The sequence below is a fragment of the Pithys albifrons genome, chromosome 13 (assembly GCF_047495875.1).
Source record: "Pithys albifrons albifrons isolate INPA30051 chromosome 13, PitAlb_v1, whole genome shotgun sequence".
Lineage (NCBI taxonomy): Eukaryota > Metazoa > Chordata > Aves > Passeriformes > Thamnophilidae > Pithys > Pithys albifrons.
The window spans coordinates 6,751,297-6,765,470 of record NC_092470.1 but is presented as its reverse complement, the minus strand read 5'-3'; the positions used below and the strand labels follow the sequence as shown (position 1 = coordinate 6,765,470).

The following is a 14,174-nucleotide window of genomic DNA, read 5'->3' as shown; positions in this document are numbered from 1 at the left end:
TATGGTCACACCACTCTCACAAGACAAGGACATAGTGATTATGTGATCAAGAGGATATGATAAGCTCACAGTCTAAAAAGATTAATGTGATTAATAAAAAAGAAATGTACTGTAAATCTAAACCATCTTTCTGAAGGAATTCTTCTGTCATACTCTCTTCTCCACATTTTCTGCATATCTCATGTAAAATGGAGACCTTCAGACATCCTCCAAACATTCACCCACAAAATAATCTCTCCTTGCATCCATTCTGCCCTCCAACAACCCTTCTAGTTGGAAAGTATTTCAGGAGTCAGAGACTGCATCGCCTGGCTTCCAGCAGGCTCACCAAAGCTGCTCAGTGTTTTGTGCTGTTGGATCCACTCTGAGAATTTTTTTCTCCCTGCTCAGCAATCCTTGAGTCTTCAGCCTCTGCTCACAAGGCCAGAGTATCCAGCCCATGGATACCCTTGGAATCTTCTGCCTCACTCTCTCCAGTGTATCATCCTCTTTCCTTGGTTCCTCAGATGCTCCTTCTTCCCCTTTTTTGAGATCCAGCAATGATTCCCTCTTGTCAATAATGAAGGAGATGGGCTGGTTCAACCTGAATAAGAGAAGATGGGGCAGTATTATACTGTGTGCAGGTGTCTCTGTGGTTTGGCAAGGGCTGCATTGAGGCAGAATAGCCTTGTTGCAAGAGAGGCTGGTCAGAGTTTTGGAGGCTTGGACTTGTGAGAGAGGACACATGGATCTAGGAGAGGGAGCTGTGGAGCTGCCTTGAAGGAAGGCGTAATTGAAGAGTGTGTGAAGGCCCTGAAGAGAGGCTGCAGTGGGTGGTGGATGTGCAAGGAACTGGAGAGAGAGGCCTGAGACTAAGGCAGGGGCATGAGGCTGTGGAATACTAAGTGGAGGCTCCAAAACAGAAATGTATAGGAGGTCCCATGGTGTAATGGTGAGCACTCTGGACTCTGAATCCAGCGATCTGAGTTCAAATCTCAGTGGGACCTAAAACTTTTGACTCCCTGATGCTTTCCCTCAGCACACTGACACCTTCACAGTCCTGCTACAGTGAGTTTGCTCTCACCAGCACATTGTAGCAAGGCACTGCTTTTTTCAGGCATCATCTGCCCTTAGGGAAGCCAGCTTGGTTATCACCCTTCATCTCCTTCTTTTCCATATGTGTTAGCACACTTTCCAGGAAGATCTGTTACATCATCTTGCTAGGACAAATTGGTCAGCAGCCCTGCACATGAACCAGGGACATGGCGTTTCTGAGACATGCAGTCGTGGTCGTTCACCAGAGAATTTCAAAGGAAGTTCCCGTGTGTACCAGAGGCTGTTTTCAGGAAAGAGACCTACAAAAGAAATAACTCTGTGCTCTGAACACAGGCACTGTACATCCCAACATTCCCTCTGAAGGGAACAACACCACATTTGCCAAGTGACCACTGGAGCGATGGAAAAGGGGGAGAAGGATGGAGAGCACATTCACTCCACTGTGACACTGAAACATTTGCTAAAGAACAGGCCTCGTCCCACTGCACCCTCAAAGTGCATAAGTGGCCTCCTAGAGTACAGTTCAGGTCTTAGTGCCCACCTGGGCGTTGTCAGTCCTCATCATAAGCCTGCCACAGCACCATGCTGCTCCTGCCAGCTGCAACCAGCTGCAACAGAAACACCTCTGTTCTGGCTGCACTACCAGGAGTGAGGAGTCCAGCCTGGAACTACCTCAGCTGGAAAACTACACTGATACGGACAGGGTATCCTCCGGGGTCCCAGGAGCTAGTGCTAGGTGAACTTTTCTCACCTGAATCCCTGGGAGAGGTAGTGGGGAGGGATAGGGATGAGGCGCAAGCCCGACTGACAAAACCAGGCCAAACTTGTCGAGGCAGGGAAGAGAGAAGCAGAATGTGTGACCTATCCCACAGCATTCCAGGACCAGGACAGCACCCAGTGATCTCGTTGATCCAACAAAAGTCCCTGTGCGTTGGCCGGGAATCGAACCCGGGTCAACTGCTTGGAAGGCAGCTATGCTCACCACTATACCACCAACGCCTGTGCCTGTCTGTGTGCTCCCTGCTCCTGCACGCCACACTCCCTGCCCCAGCCCCACACCCTGACAGGCCCTCCTGCCACTCCCACACAAACACAACCACAACCTGCACCACAGCACGTGTCTTTCTGAGGGGAACACCTTGCCCACCACAACTCCAGCTGCACTGGTCACTCACAAGGGCACAGCTCCACCTTGCACTGCTCAGGCTTGGAGCACCACCCTGCACAAACCAGTATTGATTGGCCAACTGGAATTGGTTCATATAATGGGAAATTAAAAAAAAAACTCCTCCTCTCTTTCTTGCATTTTCATAGAGGCCACAAACTTCTGAAATCCCAGCATTCTGACGTGGTGGAGGAAGCAAACAGGTGCAGCACAGTGCAACACCTTACCTCTTCTCCACCAGCTCCTGCCTGTTTCTGCATCATCCAGGTACTCTGGCAGGAAACAGACTGGGACAGAGAAATTCGTCAGGTCTTTGAGTCAGTCACATTGATCTTTCCCAAACTAGTACCGGCTTCCTTCTTCTCCTCCTGTCCACCTGCTGAGACCTGGAAATGTCCTCCTGTAGCTGAGAAGTTGAGGACTGAGATACCTGATGGGAAGGGAGGAACAACTGTGTAGCCACAACACCCAGTTGCTGGTGGGGGAGCTCTGTCTGCTGCTTCACAACTACCCATCTGCCTTGCTCAGGGGCACATGGGGAGTGCTGGTGCCTGAGAAAGCAGAGGATGAAAGCAGGTGGCAGTGTGAGGGAGCGGGGGCAGAAGGCAGAGCAGGGCCATGGATGTGGATGTTCAGAAAGCTGCAGCAGTGCAGGGTAAAAGTTGCTGGGCAAGGAAGCAGCGGTGCAAAAAGGAGCTTAGCAGAGGATGGTTTCGATCCATCGACCTCTGGGTTATGGGCCCAGCACGCTCCCGCTGCGCCACTCTGCTCATGCCAGCCCAGCTCTCACCTGCCCCATCCTGGCCTGCTGCTGACTGGCACTACTGCACTCCCCTCTCTCCCCTCCTCTCTCCTCTCACCTTGCACAGCCACCAAAAGGGGCTCCCTGCAAACTTCATCTCTTTTCCTTGCCCTTCTCCCACACCTCCTGCCCAAAGCTCTGCATGGACACTTGTCCTTGCACCACCCACTCGGCCTCTGCAGCTGCTCCAGGCAACCCACACACAGGGCACAGCCTGGCTGCTTTGCAGAATCCAGAGCACCTGAAATCCAGGCACATCATGGCAGCTGCAGCCCTCACCACAAATACAGCTCCTCTCCCAGGAGATCTCTTGTCCTTATCCAGGTATTTGAGATATCCTCCTATGTGGGTGTGGTGGTGCAGCCTCTCCTGGTCTTCTCCTCCTGGCAGGCCTTGACTCAGCCACCTGAGAGGTGAAATGTACCTTTACAGAACCAGCTGGGAGGTGAAATGTCCTTCACCACACTGAGGGCTATAGCATGATACAGGTGAGGACAGTCCTGACCTTAACTGCAACATCAGCTTTGTACCCACAGTGGGAAACAGAGCCTCTCACAGCCTTACAACAGACCCCATCTGAACTGTAGCCCAACTGGAAGACCACCATTGTTGCTGCAGTTTTGGAAAAAATTTCCAAATGTCTTGGACATTGTTTCCACCAGTAACCAATTTCAATTGTTGCCAGGATGGAACCTCCTGCTGACTAAAGCAGATCATCTTGGGAACCTGTTAAGAGCCATCCTGAGTGCCTGAGTGAGGCCCTCTGAGATTCCCTGGACCTCTGTGGGCTATGCCAGCATCTCCCTCTGAGTGGGACATCTCTTGGAGCTTGAGAACGATCCAGATGGGTTATTCAAAGACCACTTATGACAACGGTGGCTGGGCTGATACACTCCCTGCACTCACACACTCTCTGAGGTCCAACCTCCACTTGTTGAGTGGTACTTCATGTAACTCACTGAACCAAAGGGGAATTTTCAATAGGAACATTTACAAACCTGAACACAGATGTACACATCTCTGTGTACCTTTGTGTGTGTGTGTATTGATAATGGTATGAAAGTTCTTACTCTGAATCTGTCAATAAATTAGTGTTATTATAGATGATGAAGTGCTGCTGAGCACTTCTGCACCATTATCATTTCCTGTCTAGATGCTTTGCACCCTTATACTTGTACATCCCCAGGCTCCAGATAAAACAATCAAAATTCACTTCAACTCCATTTTCCAAATTGTATTTCATCCACTTAGTAAGTAACAGAGTGAACCTTTCCATCTCTGACACTGTAAAGTCGCACTGCCTATGTTCAGCCATGAAAAGAAATAATTGTCTCCTTTCCTACCCATACTGGTCTAACCATGTCAAGGGAGGCTTCCATATGTTTCTGTGAAGAAGCTATGACAGGACTGAAAAGTGAATTCAAAATATCTGTATTAACTGGCACAAGGAACAAAACAGAAACTGGCACTACAGAATCATAATCTCCAGGTTACGGTTTCAAGTTCAATGACTGAGTCTCTTGGTGCTCCAGCCCAAGCTCAGGGAGATCTTTCTGTAGTGCATGGTAAGCTCAGGACAGCAGCCAGTGCTCATCCTTGTAGAGCACATGGCAGCCTGAGGGAGGAGGAGAACAACCACAACTCTCCAGTGATGCTGCACAAAGGCTTTAATGAGAAGCAACAAATGCAGTGGCACAGAACAGAGACTGAGAAACACATTTGCAGGAGTCAGGGAGAGAAAGAGATGGGCCTCTTTCCCAAGCACAAAGGGGATGCTGTGCCATCCTCAGCAGTTCATGCCGCAGCGGGGCACAGGCAGACACAGCCCTGATCCCCCCAGACCAAAGGAGCCCCCAGAAGAGATGGGAACCCCCGAGGAGCTGAGGGAGCTGCCAACAGCAGCTGAGAGAGAGGATCCCACGGCTGTGCTCTGAGGGAAGGAGGTGAGGATGGGACCTGGCATGGTCACCACCACTGGATTGGTCTCGATGTAGACGGTCGAGTCAGCACAGCGGGCGAAACAGGGCTCACTGCAGCTGCTTGCCAGTGGGGTTGGGCCACAGGGGCCACAGGGGCGTGGGGGACAGGGTCTGCAGCAAGACATCTCTTGGCGATGGAGGCAGAGCTGCAAGACAGAGCAGGGTGCAACAACCTCAGTATCAGTTCATGTCTCTTTCCCTCAGCTCTCTCCATGGACATACTTTTATTAAAAACACACTCTGTGCCTACAGCTCCCACAACCCTCATCTTCCATTATAAGTGGGAAAGCACAGCAAGAATGCCACAGGTTAAGAAAAGGATGCAGCAGAATGGATTTAAGGAACCTGTGGAAAGACTGCTCAGAGCCCATCTCCAGAACAGACATGGCTGTGTTAGAGATGTCAGAGTATGCACTGGGCCATTTCCTTCCATCACTCCACATGCAAATTCTGGTAGGCAGATTCCCCTGTACCTGAAACCCCTTGATTCCCTTCTGTTGCAGCTAAACCCCCAATTCCCAGCCCTCCTCCGCCACCACCATGAAAAGACTTAAAGCCCTTCAACAGTTTTATGTCAGTGCCAAGTTGAGGCACCCAAAGAGCAATGTGAGTAGCCACCATGAGAGCCCTTCAGCCCACAGAGAGAGATGGAGAGGACTCAGGCTTACCTCGTTCCTGGAGGAAAGAGAGGCAAGAGAGGAGGATGCAGAACCTGGAGCAGCACAGCCTTTTATTCTGTGTCTTAGAGCCCTGCAGACCCACAAACATTCCTTTCTCATGAAGCATCTAAATGCCTTGTAGTTGTTACTTTTGAGGCCTTGTTGCTGATTAAGTCCTTTCCTCTTTAATCTGCTTCCACTTCTTAAACCCAGAATTGTCCATTCAGTCTTAGAATTATTTAGTGTTGAAAACAACTTTGACCATTGTCTGATTTCAGACCCTTGACATGTTATTCACAACTTCTGTGGAAGACCTGTTCCAGTTTCCCACCACTCAAAGAGGAAAGAATTTGTTCCTACTATCTAATCTAAATCTACCCATTTTCAGTTTAAAATCACTACTCTTTGATCCATTACTGCACGCTCTGACCAAATATCCCTCTCCACAACTTTACTGAATGTCACCAGGGAGTCAGCTACACAACCCCAACCCTCTCAGCCTGTCCTCACAGGGAAACTGCTCAGCTTGCCTGATCATCTCTGTGACCTTCTCTGGACCCACTCAGTCAGGTCTGTGTGTTTCTTGTCCTGGGAGTGCTAGGCCTGGACACAAGAACCCACATACAGCTCAGGAAAGCAGAGTAAAGTAGAAGGATCCCCTTCCCTTACCCTACTGCAATATGGCTCTGGATGCAGCCAAGGATACGATTGGCTTCCTGGGCTGCCAGCATGCATTCCAGGCTCATGTTCATGATTTTAAAAGTCACATCCTTCAAGTTGTTCTCCTCAGGACTGTTCTCAATCCACTCATGGCCCAGCCTCTACCCATGTTTGGGATTGCCCTTGTTGAACTTCATGGGGTTTGCACAGACCCAGCTCTCCAGCCTGTCCAGGTCCCTCTGGATGCCAACCCTGCCTCTAGATTATCAACTGCACCACTCAGCTCAATGTCATCCACAAACCTGCTGAGGATGCACTCAGTTCCAATCTCCATGTCCCCCACAAAGGTTTTAAATAGTAAAGGCCCCAACACTGAGCCCTGGCAAACAACACTTGCCACTGGTCTCTACTTGAACATTAACCATTTACTAGCACTCAATTCCGTCAGTGCAATTCCTTATTCACTGAGCAGCACACCCAGACACTCCAGGTCTCTACAGTTTAGAGAGAAGGATGTTGTACAGGACAGTGTCATAGGTTTTGCACTACTAGATGACATCAGTCACTCTTCCCTCATTCCCCATTGGTATAAGCCCATTATAGAAATTCATTAAACCCAGAGTAGTAGGACATTAATGTCATTGGGAATGATTGCCCTTAGTGAAGCCATGTTGGCTGGCACCAACTGGCTCCTTCTTTTCTGCATGTCTTAACATGGAGTCCAGGAGGATCTGTTACATGATCTTGCCAAGGCACAGAGATGAGACTGACCCAACTTCACTTCTCAGACTTTTCAGATATGATGGATAGTGGTTTAGCAACTTCTTTTGTCAGTTGTTTCAGGACCCTCAGATGCATCTCATCAGGCTCCTTGGACTTGTGCACATACAGGTTCATTAGATGGCCTTAAAGCTCATCCTCTTCTGCAGTGGTAGGTATTTTGTTCTGCCAGTCCATGTCTTTGGATTCTGTCAGTCACTGGCATGGCTGGAGCACTTGCCAGTGAACACTGAGGTGAAAAGTTGTTATATATCTCCCCCTTCTCCATGCTGATTTTCTCCAGGTCTTGTGTTTTACTCATGTGGAGGTACTATGTACCTTCAGAAACTCTTCTTGTTGTTGCTCTTGGCTCTTTTTCCTGAGTCAGGGATGGATTTGTCCATTCCATGCATTTCACATTTCAAAGCGGCAGTGGATCAGTCTTCAAGAGCATCCTGGAGTCATCATGATGTGGAAGAGTTGGGAAAATCCCAGAGCTCCAGGCAAACTTGAGTCACACAGTGTGGATTTGAGTGGACACACTATTTTGGACCAAGGCATTCCAGGGATAACAAAGCACAGAGCCTCATGGTACCAAAATTTCTGCTGTCATTTCCACATCCTTTAGGACAATCTCGAAACACCTACTATGTCTATGCAATCTTGTGCTTCTGCTGCTTTCCTACTGGTCCATGAGATGCAGAAAACTCCAGGACAATGGAAGTCAAGAGAGACCACAGGAAGTCCTCTTCTTCTGCTATGAGCAGAACACACTTCCCCATTATCTCCAGAAGCTCTAGGTCTTTTTCTGTGATCCTTTGAACACTGTCACTGTCAGACAGGTCCGTGTCTCTTGGGCAGATCTTCCAGGGCTATACTACACTCCCTGTGGCCTGCCAGGAAATGGGAATGGCTTCTATAGCTGAGCCTCCCAGGCAGGCCACCAGGAGATGACACTGAGGCTTCCTGCACTGGTGAGGGCATCCCATGGCTCCATGGAGAGCACAGAGCTGGCTGCGTGCAGGGAATGCTCCCTGTTCTGCATTTTCCTTTTAGGCCAGTGACTGTGAACCCCTTCTGGGCAGAAGGGCTTGACTGGAGAGAAAGTCTGTCCCAACAGAGGTTTCACTGTAGTTTCTGTGGGAACCTTCACTCCTAATCCTGAGAGTTCCTTACTATCCATGTCTAGACCTCACCCTGTAACACTGGGATCTCACCCCTGTGGGATCTGATCCCCCAAGAATGGTGCCCTTGCCATGGCACTGCAGAGGCCACATCTGGATTGTTGTGCTCACTTTGTATCTCCAGAGACAAGAGAGGTGGTGGTGGTGGCTCATATGTCTCATGGAGAGAGGGACCGGCAGAGGAACGGGCAGAATACAAGTGCTGGAGCAACTGGTGTATGGAGTGAGGAAAAGGGCACTGGTCTTGTGGAACTAGGCAGGGATGAGCGAGGTGAAGAGCAGGGGATGCAACTACTGTCTCCACCACCTGCAGGAGGTTCTGGAAAAGATGAAGCCAAACTCTGGTGAGAGGTGCACTGCAAAAGGGCAATAGGCAACAGCCATATGTTACAAGAAAGGAAATCCCAGCTGTCTAGGGAAGAAAAGAAAGGTCTGGGAGAGCACCAGTGGAGACAGGGACCTCTTAAACAGTGTCAGTGTTTAGAAGTCACCAGAAAAAGGCCTAGAGCCCGCTGAGGTACCTGAGCAGTTTTGTCTGTCCAGAGTAGCTGATAGGAGCACAAGACCTGCAGAGCTCCATCCAGACATTTTGGGGTTATTCTAGGCTACCCTGAGTCACAAGACCCCTGGAGCAGACACTACAAGGCAAAGCCTTAAAAGACAGCAAATGCAAGGGGTTGCAGAGAAGCACTTGTTGATCCAAGAATGGGTCTAAAAGGTCTGGAAATGCCCTTGATGACAGCAGAGCTTTGAGGATATGATCCCTGTTGTTCCTGGAATGCCCAAGTCTGAGGCACTGTATCCACTGAAGTCCATACTGAGTGACTCAGGTTTGCCTGGAGTTCTGGGTTTTTCCCAGTTCTTCCACATCATGAAGACTCTCAGGTGCTCTGGGAGACAGACCCAATCTCCCTTTGAAATGTGAAATGCATGGAATGGGCAAATCATCCCTGACCCAGGAAAAAGAGCCAAGAGCTAAGTGTTCCCTGCCCTCGACCTCTTCCCAAAGCCAACCATGCAGGTCTCTGGTCCGTGGGTGAACACGCTGAGGAAACAGGTCAGTTTTGGGTGTGGATCTCTTTCAGGGAAGGACGCGGCATCTCTTTGATCACAAAACCAGGCCATGGTTCAGCCTGAGGATGGTAATCAAGTTCACCATGGCCGTCACTTTTGCCTGCAGGGGACATCCTACAGGTGAACATGGACTTTCCTTGCCTTTGAGCTTTGTTCCATCCCTGGAGAGATGAGTCTCTTCCCCCATATAGGATTGTGCAGTGTTGATATTCCATCTGAGGTGATCATATTCTTCTGTATTTCTATGATGAGCATTAGGAAGCCATTTAATTCCGAACCTGTATGCCTGCACTGGAAACTCCTGGGAGCTGATCTGAGGTGTCCCTCATGGCTGAATTTAACTGTGACTGGGGCCATCAAGAAGGAGAATTGAAAAAAAACATTTAATGCTCTGCAAAACCACTCAAACTGAGCTTGTTCACTGGGCTGAGACCATCAAGGTAAGTGGCCTTAGGAGGCTGAGACAGAGATGAATCATTTCCGTGTTCAGTGCTGTGAAGTTGGAGCTTCATTTATGAATAAAACAGAAAAAAATTAATCACTGATGGAGCCATGGCACATGGCACGAGGAATCACAAGTGATGCCAGGTATCCAGATGCTTCATGAGCAAGGAATGTTTGTGGCCCTACAGGGCTCTAAGACACAGCATAAATACTGTGCTGCTTCAGGTTCTGCATCCTCCTCTCTTGCCTCTCTTTCCTCCAGGAACGAGGTAAGCCTGAGTCCTCCCCATCTCTCTCTGTGGGCTGAAGGGCTCTCATGATGCTACTGAGGTAGATCTTTGAGTGCCTCACCTTAGTCCTGACCCAGAACTCTTGAAGGGCTTTCAGTCTTTTCATATTGGTGGCTGGGAAGGGCTGAGAATTGGGGGCTAAGTTGCAGAAGAAGGGGATCAAGGGGTGTTAGGGGAAGGAGGATGTGCCCAGCAGAATTCGTATGGGCAGGAAATTGCTAAGACCTCTCTAACACAGTCATGTCTGTTGTGGAGACGGGCTGTAGTCATCCTCTTCACAGTTGACTTAAATCCACTCTGCTGGCTCCTATTCCTAAAGCTGGACGGTCTTTCTGTGCTTTCTCACTCACAGGCCACAATGAGTGTTGGGGGAGCTGTAGGCACAGAGTGTGTTTATAAATCACAGTGTGTCCATGGAGAGAGCTGAGGGAAAGAGAGATGAACTGATACTGAGGTTGTTGCTCTCTGCTCTGTGTTGCAGCTCTGCCTCCATCACCGAGAGATGTCTTGCTGCAGACCCTGTCCCCCACGCCCCTGTGGCCCCTGTGGCCCAACCCCACTGGCAAGCAGCTGCAGTGAGCCCTGTGTCGCCCGCTGCGCTGACTCAACCGTCTACATCGAGGCCACTCCAGTGGTGGTGACCATGCCAGGCCCCATCCTCACCTCCTTCCCTCAGAACACAGCCGTGGGATCCTCTCTCTCAGCTGCTGTTGGCAGCTCCCTCAGCTCCTCGGGGGTTCCCATCTCTTCTGGGAGCTCCCTTGGTCTGGGGGGATCAGGGCTGTGTCTGCCTGTGCCCCGCTGCGGCATGAACTGCTGAGGATGGCACAGCATCCCCTTTTGTGCTTGGGAAATGGGCCCATCTCTTTCTCTCCCTGACTCCTGCAAATGTGTTTCTCAGTCTCTGTTCTGTGCCACTGCATTTGCTGCTTCTCATTAAAACCTTTGTGCAGCATCACTGGACAGTTGTGGTCTTTTGTTCTCCTCCCTCAGGCTGCCATGTGCTCTACAAGGATGAGCACTGGCTGCTGTCCTGAGCTTACCAGGACTTGCAGAGAGAACTCCCTAAGTTTAGACCAGAGCACCCTGAACTTGCCAGCCCTGACATAGATTCAAAATTAAAGAGACTAAGACCTCAAGGACTGTGCAAGTGGCCGGAGTGTATCAGCCCAGGCCTCACTGTTAGTTATGGTCTTTCAGGTATCCCAACCTGATGGTTCTCAAGCTCCAAGAAGCTGGTAACTACTGGAAACAATGTCCAAGATATTTGGAAATTGTTTCCAAAATTGCAGCAACAATAGTGGTTTTCCACTTCGGCTACAGTTCAGATGGGGAATGTTGCAATACTTTCAGGGGCTGACTGTGCTCTCTTTCCCACTGTTGTGCAAAGCTGATGTTGCAGTTAAAGCCGAGCTGTCCCCACCTGTATCATATAATAGTCCATGGTGTGGTGAAGGACCTTTGACCTCCCAACTGGATCTGTAAATGGACACTTCACCTCTCAGCTGGCTCAATCAAGGCCTGTCAGGAAAAGGAGGACAGGAGAGGCTGCACCACCACACCTCCATGACAGGATACCACAGATACCTGTCTGAGGACAAGGGTCTGTGAGCTGCCTGGGGGTGACACCTCTCAGGCCTCTGGAACCTTCCCCAGGTGCCCGTCTTGCTCAGGGAAAGTCCCAGCTGCAAATTTGGAGTGAAGGCTTGCCCTGAGCATGCCAGGCACTGGTGTCACTGGCCAGGGCATGTACTGAGCAGGGCAGGGGGCGCTAAAGCAGGGCTGGAGCAGGTAGTTGTGGCCGAGTGGTTAAGGCGATGGACTAGAAATCCATTGGGGTTTCCCCGCGCAGGTTCGAATCCTGCCAACTACGGCACCAAGAGCCCTTTTGGGCCAGTTGCTGGCACCTGCAGCCCTGACGCTCAGGGCACCTGCACAGCTCCCAGCCCTCAGGGCTGCCAGGGACAAGAGCTTGCAGGCTCTCACGCTTTCACACTCAGCTCTTCTCCCACAGCCGCAGCACATGAGGAGATGCTGGAAACCTGCTCAGATACTTAAGGACAAGGGAAACCCCTGAGGAGTCCATGGAGAAGGGTAAGGGAGAATAGCCCACTGCTGGTGCATAATCTATGCCCTGCATTGAGTGTAGGGGAAGTACTGCAAGAGAACAGTGTCAAGAGACATTCTCCATAGGAATGAACAAAACGAAATCCGTTTTAGTAGGAAAGCTGAAGCTGAGGTAGGTATCTCCAGATCTGCCCTAAAACACTTTCCCCTGCATAACTGCTCCTGCAGCAGACAGGCTGGGACCACATTACCCACATTTTTTCCCACATACCAGCCTTCTCCCTCCGGCTTTGGTCTTCTCTGCCCAGGTACTTCAGGTTCTGCCCTGTAAATGGGACATGGATCCAGCAAACCTAAGCCCAAAAATGCAGGCCTCAGCACTGCCCTCTCATTCTTCTCCCTCACCAAGAGGTTTGACCAGCTCAGCCAGTCCTGAGCCTTTCTGGGACTTCTGGCAGCACTGAAGACTGGCCACCACCCAGTCTGGATGGGCCAGCCCTGCCCATGGGCAACTGAGAACCAGCTCCACCCTCAGTACTGTCAGGTCGGGCAGCAATGGCACCAGACACAGAGAAGTGGATATTTTTCACACTTCATGGTGCATGGGGCAAGGGCAGGGCTGTGCCAGGAGTGGGGTTGAACCGGGAGCTGTAGGGGACCACAGCAAATCATGGCCAGGGCATGGGGCTCACAGCTGGTGTGAAAGGCAAGGTACCAATCAACTCTACAACGTGGTTAATGGAACAAACTCTGCATCAAACTAAAAGCTGTTCCCTCAAAGTAAATGTGACATGAAGACCCAACAGAAACCAGCTCTCACTGCCTGAAAACATCCCATATGGACAATAAAAGAATAGAACATTTGTTTCAAACAAAGAGAATTAGCATCCCACTGAGCATATGCCCACAGCACCTGCAAAGATAAGCTCATCGTGATTATGTGATCACTAGTATTTGATTATCCCAACCCCTTAAAAAGACTAATGTGATTGTTCAAAAAGATTGTACTGCAAATATAAACCTTCTTTCTTCTCTAACTGGCTCCTCCATGCCTTAGACTGAGCAGCTCTGTGTTCACAGAGAGAATGTCAGAATGACTTCCCTCATTAATTCAAAGCAAAAGGTGGCTCTGTCACCCCTTGCCCATGGCTGTGTTTGAGGGAGCAGAGTGGCGCAGCGGGAGCGTGCTGGGCCCATAACCCAGAGGTCGATGGATCGAAACCATCCTCTGCTAAAGCCCTTTTGCTCCCAGGTCTTGGTGTGGCACAGCCCCTCTTGCCCAGCCTTCCCAGCCCTGCTCAGGGGACAGGGGACCACCCAGGATGTGTCCACCAGGCAGCACCGCAGGCCAGGTTCTTGGCTTGCCATGTCCTGAGATGAGACTCTGGAGGGAATGGAGCAAGTCATGGAAAGGCAGAGTTTTGCCTGAGGTGTCAGGATGGCTGAGTGCTCTAAGGCACTGCCTTCCAGGGGCAGTGTTCCTGAGAGGAATGGGCTGGACTCCAGCTTTACAGGCTCTTGTCTTCCTTGGCCTCCTTTCCTCTAGTTTATCATCAGCTTTCCTTGGTTTCCCGGAGGGTCTTTCTTCCCCTTTTTCAGACTGAGTAATGATTCCCTCTTGTCTGTAATGAAGAAGCTGGGCTGGTTCAACCTGAATAAGAGAAGGTGAGGGGATTTGTGCTATGTGAAGGTGTCTCTGTGGTTTGGCAAGGGGTACTCTGAGGCAGAATGGCTTTGTATCCTTAGGGAATAAAGACTGGTCAGAGGTTTGGAGGCTGGGACTTGTGAGAGAGGACACGTGGGTCTGGGAGAGGGAGCTGTGGGGCTGCCTTGAAGGAAAGTGTGATTGGAGAGTGTGTGAAGGCCCTGAAGAGAGGCTGCAATTGGTGGTGGATGTACAGGGAGCTGCAGAGACCTGAGACCGAAGCAGGGGCATGAGTCTGAGAGGGAATGGCCAGAGGTTCAAGAACAGTTCTGTGCAGGAGGTCCCATGGTGTAATGGTGAGCACTCTGGACTCTGAATCCAGCGATCTGAGTTCAAATCTCAGTGGGACCT

The 14,174-nt window shown here is 50.3% G+C and overlaps 6 non-coding genes across 6 annotated transcripts; 4 read left to right on the top strand and 2 right to left on the bottom strand.

The window, feature by feature from the left end:
- The first annotated feature begins 914 nt into the window (after positions 1-914).
- Positions 915-986, top strand: TRNAQ-CUG (transfer RNA glutamine (anticodon CUG)). Its single transcript has one exon. It is a non-coding gene; the product is annotated as a tRNA-Gln (tRNA).
- Positions 987-1,962: 976 nt separating this feature from the next.
- TRNAG-UCC (transfer RNA glycine (anticodon UCC)) lies at positions 1,963-2,034 on the bottom strand. The gene has a single exon. It is a non-coding gene; the product is annotated as a tRNA-Gly (tRNA).
- An 864-nt stretch (positions 2,035-2,898) lies between these two features.
- TRNAM-CAU (transfer RNA methionine (anticodon CAU)) lies at positions 2,899-2,970 on the bottom strand. Its single transcript has one exon. It is a non-coding gene; the product is annotated as a tRNA-Met (tRNA).
- An 8,872-nt stretch (positions 2,971-11,842) lies between these two features.
- Positions 11,843-11,924, top strand: TRNAS-AGA (transfer RNA serine (anticodon AGA)). Its single transcript has one exon. It is a non-coding gene; the product is annotated as a tRNA-Ser (tRNA).
- A 1,356-nt stretch (positions 11,925-13,280) lies between these two features.
- Positions 13,281-13,352, top strand: TRNAM-CAU (transfer RNA methionine (anticodon CAU)). The gene has a single exon. It is a non-coding gene; the product is annotated as a tRNA-Met (tRNA).
- A 750-nt stretch (positions 13,353-14,102) lies between these two features.
- On the top strand, positions 14,103-14,174 carry TRNAQ-CUG (transfer RNA glutamine (anticodon CUG)). Its single transcript has one exon. It is a non-coding gene; the product is annotated as a tRNA-Gln (tRNA).